A 9,244-nucleotide genomic window follows, 5' to 3' on the forward strand; every position below is an offset into this window, starting at 1 on the left:
TCTTGAATAAGTCTCAGTTTTCAGTATCTCCCCCACATGATTGACACCACAGCAGATACCTATGATCTTAATACACCAGTGAAGTGGAGTCTCGTCTATTTTTTCGTTGCTTAGATTAGGTATCAGCAACAAAGCTGTTCAATAAAAATTGATACTGTTTATTGAAAATCATAAGCACTGATTAATCAAAAGCGATATTTATGTTTTAATACACTTAATAACGTTCTTTGAATGGACATGTGGTACTCTTTTTTAGAAATAACGATACACTTAATATCAGGCATATGATGCATTCTGAAAATGTACTAATTTTCGTTAAAAAGAACAACACATTATTCACGGGGCTCTAAGAAAATCACTTCTAATACCTGCTCTTCGGTAGCTACTCTATGTAGAATAGTAATAAATGTATTATTTGCCTACGATGAAATGAAACAGCTTCTCTTATGACATGTACAGCCCAGTTAAACACAATTTAACTAGAATGGCAGCAGAAATAACTTCTGTCCCATGCTACTTGCCTTAAAGTAAACCTTGATGTCTCTGTGTACATTAAGCAGTCATCTTTGGCGCAGAAGCGTCTCTTCAGGTCAGTGATAAACTTCGTGACAGTTTATGACAAACAATTGTCAAAATGATTAAATTTATAACCACACTTCTGTTTCCTTATGTTGACGGAGGGGGATTCGGAAAAAATTCATTCAACTTTAGTATTACCCGATTTTTTGTTCTTGGCATAGGTAACTTTGAACATAGAAACGTTCGGATATAAAAGCAGCCTCTCTATTGGTCAACTTAATCGCCTTCCAGTTCTCACACGGTTAAAGCCTGGACAATTCTTTTTGCGAATTACGGCACAGTTCGGGACAGGGAACATGTCATTCACGGGAATGGCGCGAATTCTGTATATGAAAATTTGTCCTATTTGTATAGTTCTATATACTCATGAGCTTTTGCTTTTAGGCATCATCTAATTTATCACTCTATCAGTCAACATAAGTTACGTGATACAACTAAAATAAAAAGTGTTATGGGGCCTACTGGCATTACCCGAAACCAGAATGTGCAGATTTTTGGGAAAAAAATAAAAAAAGTATAACAGCATTTTACAATTTAACTTGGAAGTTGCAAAACCCAATAATATAAAAACTTGTAAACGTTTTAAGGTTATCGTAAGCATGGCACATCGTTAACCAAAATTTTTTCGTTTATGCCCCCCCTAGCAGTAGTGTTATTTTTCACATTTGTGTTTCAATATTTTATAGAAATATAAAATGAGGTACATGCTTTCTGCGCTATGAGTCAAATGGAATGCAGAGTTCATGAAAATATTCAACAGTTATATCCCGAGTGCATGCCAAATATTTAAATATGGTATCCAAGAGGGATATATTATTGGACTATTTCCTAAAAAAAATTCACCCTTCGGATATATATGCATGATTGTGAATACAAATTCAAGAATGTACAATACTGTAACTAAAAGAAGGTTGTGTCGAAAAAAGTGTTGAACTATTTAAAAAAAAATGCTCTTGTATTAATGCAGAGAAAGTTGTGGACAGGTTATAGTTAAAGTTTCATACCAATAATAAGTTAGCCTCTTAAGAGTGAAGACATTACGTTCTAAAAATGTATTGAAAATCCATGATCCAAACCCAGCTACTCTTCTTAACCCTTTTGATATATCGGCGTGTCTCCTAAAGTTCAACAATCGCAGGAACGTTGAATTTAGATCTAAACAAATATTTAACAATAAATAGAGAATTAAAAGCACATTAAGATGCAGTAGTAAAATACAGGATACTCTAATTGAAGAAAACTGAAATAACGGTATTTGAAAATTGTGATATTTTAGATATATTTATACAGTCTGTACCCTAAAACTCAGTTTTATTGTTATCAGAACAAATCGCATATCTTTGTTTACTGCTTTAGAAAATATTCTAACATAGATTTTGAAAATAACCGTATTACGATTTTTGTGAACTCTTGCAAAAAAAAAAAAAATTAGAGAATATCGGAATAACATGGTTACGAGGTATCCACATTTCAAAAATATACTATGGTTATAAAAACCTAAAAAAAAATCAGTCAGAGTATACAAAGATATGTAGGATATAATTATTATGACACCCAGGGTTACACGGCCAATATTACTGATAACTCTTCGGAACCAAACGGATTTTACCGTTGCTTTTGCTAGCGGCTGCACTTAAATGTCTTACCATCTACATGCATCTGCATGTTTCATGATGATCGACTTTTTATTCTGACGGCTGTTTGATCCTTGTCGCAAAGTTTCCACATTGTTTATTAGAACAAAAATAAGCTTAATAGCAACTTAGAATGCTACTGCCTTTTTATAAGAAATGTTGAAACTGTTGTTTTCATCGGACCAAACGTGAGTGTTGTAGCTGTAGAAAACAGTATTGCGAGTGAATTCTGTTTCATCCGTAAACAAAATGCACTTTAAAAAGTTAGGGAGTTCACGACACTGCGGTAACAACCATTTGGAGTAAATTACACAACGTGGACAATCAGCGGGCTCGAAAGCTTGCACTTTTCGAACATGGTATGGATGTGGCCTTGTTCTTTTAATGTACGATGCACTACAAATTGTGAAACTCCAACTTCAGCTGCAAGTCGGCGAGTGATAATGTGGGGCTCTTCTTCGGCGCGTTCCAAAATTTGGTCTTCAGCGTACAGTATTCTTTCGGTCCTAATATGGCCACGACCGTGAGTTTGAGGCTCGAAGGTACCATGATCTCTGACGTAAATGTTCGCGCACACGGAATGGAAATCGCGCCATTTGGAAAGCGTTCGATCCAAAATTTGCGGGCCAAGCTTGAGTTTCCATCCGCCAGCCCATACAACATTAAAATGTCGACACGCTCTGAATTTGTAAAATTCACGATTGTCAAAGATTTGTTCGAACTGGCAATCTCAACAAAGGGAAATCTGGAAGACCTTCAGTATCTGAGGAAGTTGTTGTGGATTTGAGATGACTCGAGCAGAATCCATAAATATCTTTGACAAGATTGTCTCAGCAGTCAGGAGTTCTTGTTGCAACATGAAATTGAACAATTGGTCCAAAGCATTGACGAAAGTATGTTATAGAACATTTTTGAAATTAAAAAGAGAATGAATATGTGCCTTTAACAAAATGGTGAACATTTTCAATATTTATTGTGAGGTTTAACGACAATAAATTAGTTTCTTTTTTTTTAATGAATTAGTTTTATTTTTTTGAGATATGCGGAATTTAGGCAACTATTATTCCAAATGAAGGAATCATAAGTACTTCCAGGATATGAAGCCACAACATTCATAATCTTTAACCTGTAATCACATCTAAATAAATAAAAAAACGCGTTTCTTTAGATACTGAGCAATTCGGCATTCGTTTTGCTTACCAAGTGGCAGTTTATTGAGTGAAAGCCGTTTCTGTTAACAAAAGCTCTTTATCGTTATAAAATCTATTAGAACATCTCCTAGGTATAATTGGAAATAAAATGTACCACTTACTGAATTCTTTTAGCTTGAAGCTGTTGGAAGTTTCTGGGAAACTTAATGACTGGATTTAAAATCTCTGGTCTATTCATTGCTTCTGTAACTTCTCGGACACTTCGGCTTACACTTTGTTGGGAGATACCGACATAAGCATTGTATCCAACATCTGCCTGATAGCTACCACCAGCATAAAAACGCAAAGCTGCAAGAACTTAAAAATTTTATGTAGAACCTACATTCTTCTTAAATGTTTACTTTTTATAGAGTACCTAACATACTTAAGTGAAGGCAGTTTTGTAACAGATATAAGTACTTACCCATGTATTTACAGCTAGATCTGTTGATCTTAGTTTTGGTCGCATATGTGGTTCCACTAAACTATCAATATAATTTAACAGTCCCTTATTAACCCTAAATAGCTTGATAAATTGTTTTCGGGCAATTCAGTTAAGGTATTGCCAGTATGTTGCAAAAAGGGTTCCAAATCCTCAACATCTTCGTTTAAAATATTTTGCATTACAAAATTATCCATTTTTTAAAAAATATTGATTGACCAAAAAAAAACGAACCAAAACACACGTTAAAATAATTCAGAATGTAAAAAGCACACAAGAACATACAAATTTCTCCCAAAAGGACAAATCTCATCGAAAAAGTATCAACTGTTTAAAGTCATGCGTTTCCATGTGACTTTTCTCATCGCTGAGTTGAATAATTGTGTCAAGAGTAGATGTTTAAAAAAATTCACTAAAGTCATTTCAATGAAAAAAGTCACAAATGAGAAAACTCACTCGGTCAAGAGTAAGATCCTAGTTATACGGATGCGTCTGGTATCTGTCGTGAATCCTTCGGCATTTAGTAACATTCGCATAAAGTGATAGGCGGCACATATCCATGACATACTTCGACCCTATAATCATTTATAGAAATCCTGTATACACAAATGTGTTTTCGTAACATAATTTGCTGGAATGCTAGACAGTGGACAGTAGCGAGGTATGTATGATTAAAGTATGATACATTAATTACTTCAAAAAAAAAAAACAAGCTCTACAAGATTTCAAAAAAATGTGTAGTCTATCATTAAAAAATAACTCATATGTGGTGAAGAAAGAAAAAAAAATTATATATAAGGTATCAAAACTAATTTATATATGTTCTTAGGCGGTTATTGGTATTACTTATGTATATTTATTTTAATGTATAGAGGTTATCACGAATACAAATTCGCAAAATCAATTTTTTTAATTTTTCAAAGAAGCGGGATTTGTTGCACGCATTTCGGGGGCGAGGGAAGTCCTGTCGAAACAACTTTTGACTAATTTTTTAATAATTGATTTGTGGTATTAAGTCAAGTTGCAAATATGATTTAATTGAGCTAACTATACTAATTATATTTTTCTTCTATTTAGTACCGTCTTTTTTTTTTCATGTTAGAGGCCCAACTTTTTAAAACAGTATTTAAATCCTTAGGGGAAGTAGACTGCTTTAAATTTTGGCCCGTTTCTTTAAAAAAGCTGGAAAATCGCCGCCATACCGAGTCGCGTGATTTTGTTTTCAGTGGTGTGCTTTTGGATATCTCGGCATTTATTTCTTCATCTGATTTCGACCCAAATCTCTTTTATTGCATTTGTAAATTGAAGTCACAGGAAAACACCAAAAACTGCCTCAAATGTCATTGAAGCTCTATTTAAACAAAATGCCTATGACCTCGGTTGAAATGATAATGAAGGCATGTGTAACGTATTTTTTGTCACTTTTTGGTTAAATTTTAATTTGACAAACAGTTGATTCATGAAATAGTCCCTTGAATACCATGCGTAGTCAAAGTTAAGTCATATATTTTTGCTGTGGCTCCATTCATGGGCATTACACCTGGTAATAACACTCGTGCTTCACACTCCAGGTATTTAAATCCAATTTTTGTGATAGTGTCATGAATGGTTATGCCCATTCGTGACACCACCACAAAAATATTCGACTACTTATGGTATTAAAAGTGGCTATACAATAATTTGGTACTATCGAGTAGTGGGGCTCAGCTTACTCCTTAAATTTTGCCATATGTTACAAAATTTGAGTGCAATCGTACTCTTGACAGTAATGATAAAAGTCGTGTGTGACATTTAGCGTTATTTAGTTCGTTTTAAAACTAAAATATTGACAGCATAATCATTAAACACCTTTATTGCAGTATCGGTTAAAAATTAACTTGGAAGTCATTTAGATGTATTGAAGAGTAAAGTATTCAAACGGAGTAGGCTATTGAGAAAGCTTGTTTAGTTTGTGATGGAAATGGAGAACTTGTTTTTGTTTAGAGAAAAATCTAAAAGAATTTTTCATTACTCCAAGTTTTTGGAAATAGAGTTTGAAGATTCTGTGTGTTTCAATGCACCTTTTGTGTTGGATAATATTTAGGAAATATGTAGGTGCATGCTGAAACCGAGTAATCGTAAAGGAAATTATTCTTAAAATTAATCTCGGATCGAAGAGAGTATCAATTTGATTTCAACGACTCTTTACTAAGTGCTTGCGCAATAATATTTTTATCCTATTCATATTATTTGGGAGGGGAATCCATCCACGGGCTTTATTTAGTTAGTTGAGTCCTATTGGAAAGCATGATCGCCACTCAACACTCAAGCAAGGGTTTAGTTGCTAATGCATTTTTTTTCATTTCTCTTTTGGGATTTCATATAGAATTTGAGTTGGCATTAGCGTACTCCAATTGGTATATTAGAAATTTAATAGACTATTTAGTTTTTGCAGAAATTAAAATATTGTAAAAAAAACATAAAAAATAATTACTGCGCATTTGCTGCAAACTTGTGAATCATTGTCAAAGGGACGAAACAGCTGTTTTACGTCCTACTTTTGGAAACGACACGAAAATATTTCCTCTTATTGTCGGTGAGTAGTGAGTTATTTGAGTCAGATAGGTGCAGAATAATTTTGACATTTTAAGAATTATTAAATTTTAAGTTTTTTTTATACCATTCTTTTATTGTAATATAACCAACCTCTGTGTTACTAAACTCTCTAAACTCACTCCTGAGGAATTGTGTTTACTAGAGATTAGACAATTTTAAGCTTGGTTTGAATTTTTATTATGTTCCTATTGCTTGGTCGTTATTAAAATATTTTGGACTTTGGTTTCTGGATCCTTCTGGCTATTAACTGGTCTAAAGTTAGAGGAACTATTAATTTCTTTTTGGTAAGCAAGGAACCAAGAGATGATGGAACTCAAACATAAATGAAGAAAATAAAAGATAGTTTCATTGAAATTGCGTTTTTGATGTCCACCGTTAAGACAACCTGTAAATCTTGCATGAAATTTTTGAATCTTATCGATATGTCTTTAATGTATCCAGTGAGTATTTTCACTTTTTTCGTTAATTGTGGACTACGGCATGTTGACGAATTTCAGACAGTATAAACAATAAGCGAACGAGTAATCAAATATTAGAAACGCCAGCAGGTACATGTTTGTTTTCACTTGGCTGCCTACAATATTACCGACAAAAATAACCAAATATTGTTTTTTTTTTAAGAAATATCCTTTAATTTAAAGCATAACATTTTAATAAAATCGACATAAGATGACCTAAGTTACATCCAGTAAAAATTTGAACTCTGAGTTTATCCTCAAACATAAGTTAACATGAGAATACCTACAGCTAATTTTAAAAAGAATTAATCCACTGTATTACCAACTGTGCTACATTATGCGTATATTATCGTAAGCGTCGAGAGCTATCGAATCTATAGAATCAAACGTCAAAAAGAGTGGTTTCAGCTTCCGGAGTACTTCATAGGAACCATGAACTCTTGGATATTTAAACCAAGCCCTACAACACGGGATTACAGTACTAAGACTTCGGGTAACCTATTTTGTGAAGTCACAACGGGACAAGTCGGGTTTTTAAATTCCAGTAATAATAATAAACTAGTCCTTTCTCAAATGGGTTCCGTCGCTTAAACTATGTTTATTTTCTTACAGAAGTCATGACTACACCTTATTATAATAACACCATCTTGTGGTTTGGACAGACGTAAGTACATATAATTCGCACTAACCACAAAGATGACCAGTTGTTAGTATTCAAAAACCATACGTAGTACTCTGTTTTTCCATAAATTGTTCGATATGATGAAAAAACCTTTTGTATACACCAATGAATAACTTAACTAATAATAATTTCTCTTAAAAAAATTACACTTTTTCTAGTTTTTCTAGGTTTTTTGTTATTTAGTATACCGAGTGGTAATACATAACGGATAAGCTCAATGGAACGCTGTTAAGAGGGCTCTGAACAACCAGAAATAATGGTTAAAAAATCCCCGAACACAATTTTCGAAAATATTAAACTTCAAAGTTGAAGAATTAACTTCATAATTCTGATATGTTTTAATGTGAATTTAATTGATAGTCTAAAATTCCAATTAAAATACTCAAAAATTGCATCTGTCAACAGTAAAAAATTATGCTGTAATAATTAATTCCTTAGAATTAGGATGTTAATTTTTTAACATTGATGTTAAATATTTTCAAAAGTTTGGTGCGGGAATTTTTGAACTTTTTTTTAGACTTTAAGATATTGAAAACCGCACCCAAACTAATCTCCATTTGTCTTGCAATCTGTCTTTGACTCACGTTGGGATTTTCTGCTACAATTTCAATTAGAGCAGTTTAATTATCTGCCGTTGTTACAGTTCGATTTCTAACGTTATTTTTTTTTTGAATTGCCAAAATTATCGTAGATTTTTTTCAAGTTTTCTAAACGCATATACATACATGACATACCATCGAACTTGTTTGTCATTTTTTATCACTCTGTGTAGGTACAGGTACAGTATAGGTATACTTCTCGATATCTCATTGTACAGTTTTTTGATGACCATATATTTTAAAAATATTTACAACTACTTATATAGAGTGTTCTGTGTTTAAGACATAACACTTTTTTTTTCAAGTAGATACATCCCCATTACCAACCGGATGCCGTAGTCTCCAAAATTTAAAATAGTATTTTTTTTTTATTTTATAAACTGAGATACTCCTGCAGTTGTGGTGTATGAGTCCACGTCGAGTTTTCACTCTAGACATCCACGTTTTTGAAAAAAAAAAAAGAAAACAAAATTGTATATGTAACAATAGTTTACAATTTAACTTTGAAACTTCAAAACCGAATGCTCTGAACTCTTGCAGACTTTTTAAGGTTGTCGCAACCACAGTAAATCTAATCTAATATGTATATAAAAATAAGTCGGGTTTTCCTTCCTGACGCTATAACTCCAGAACGCACGAACCGATTTCCACGGTTTTGCATTCGTTGGAAAGGTCTCGGGTTCCGTGAGGTTTATAGCAAAGAAAATTCTGGAAAAATTTCAAGAGAAAAGCAGGAAAACAGGGAAAATCATTATTTTTGCACGGGAATCGCCACTTCGAAAAAATTTGAATAGTTGGCCATTCCTGACGAACCTGTCGCCTGACTGACGTGTCACACAAAACTATTTCTTCGGTGCGATTGTGAAAAGTATTACTGCATTTCAAGTCGTTGTTTGTTTTTTCGTAACAAAAAACGTCGTTTATTTCAAGAAAAGTGTTCGTTAAAGTGAATTCAGTTACGCATTGCGAAAGTTTCTTATTAATTTTGATCTGCCATTCTATTTACCTATGTTCACTTTGTTGGTTTCGAGAAAACCTCAAACTTTACCGTTATTCGAGGATTTG

This window comes from Zophobas morio, unplaced genomic scaffold, assembly GCF_036711695.1.
Source record: "Zophobas morio isolate AGI-343-1 ecotype UQ-CSIRO unplaced genomic scaffold, CSIRO_AGI_Zmor_V1 ptg000058l, whole genome shotgun sequence".
Taxonomy (NCBI): Eukaryota; Metazoa; Arthropoda; class Insecta; order Coleoptera; family Tenebrionidae; genus Zophobas; species Zophobas morio.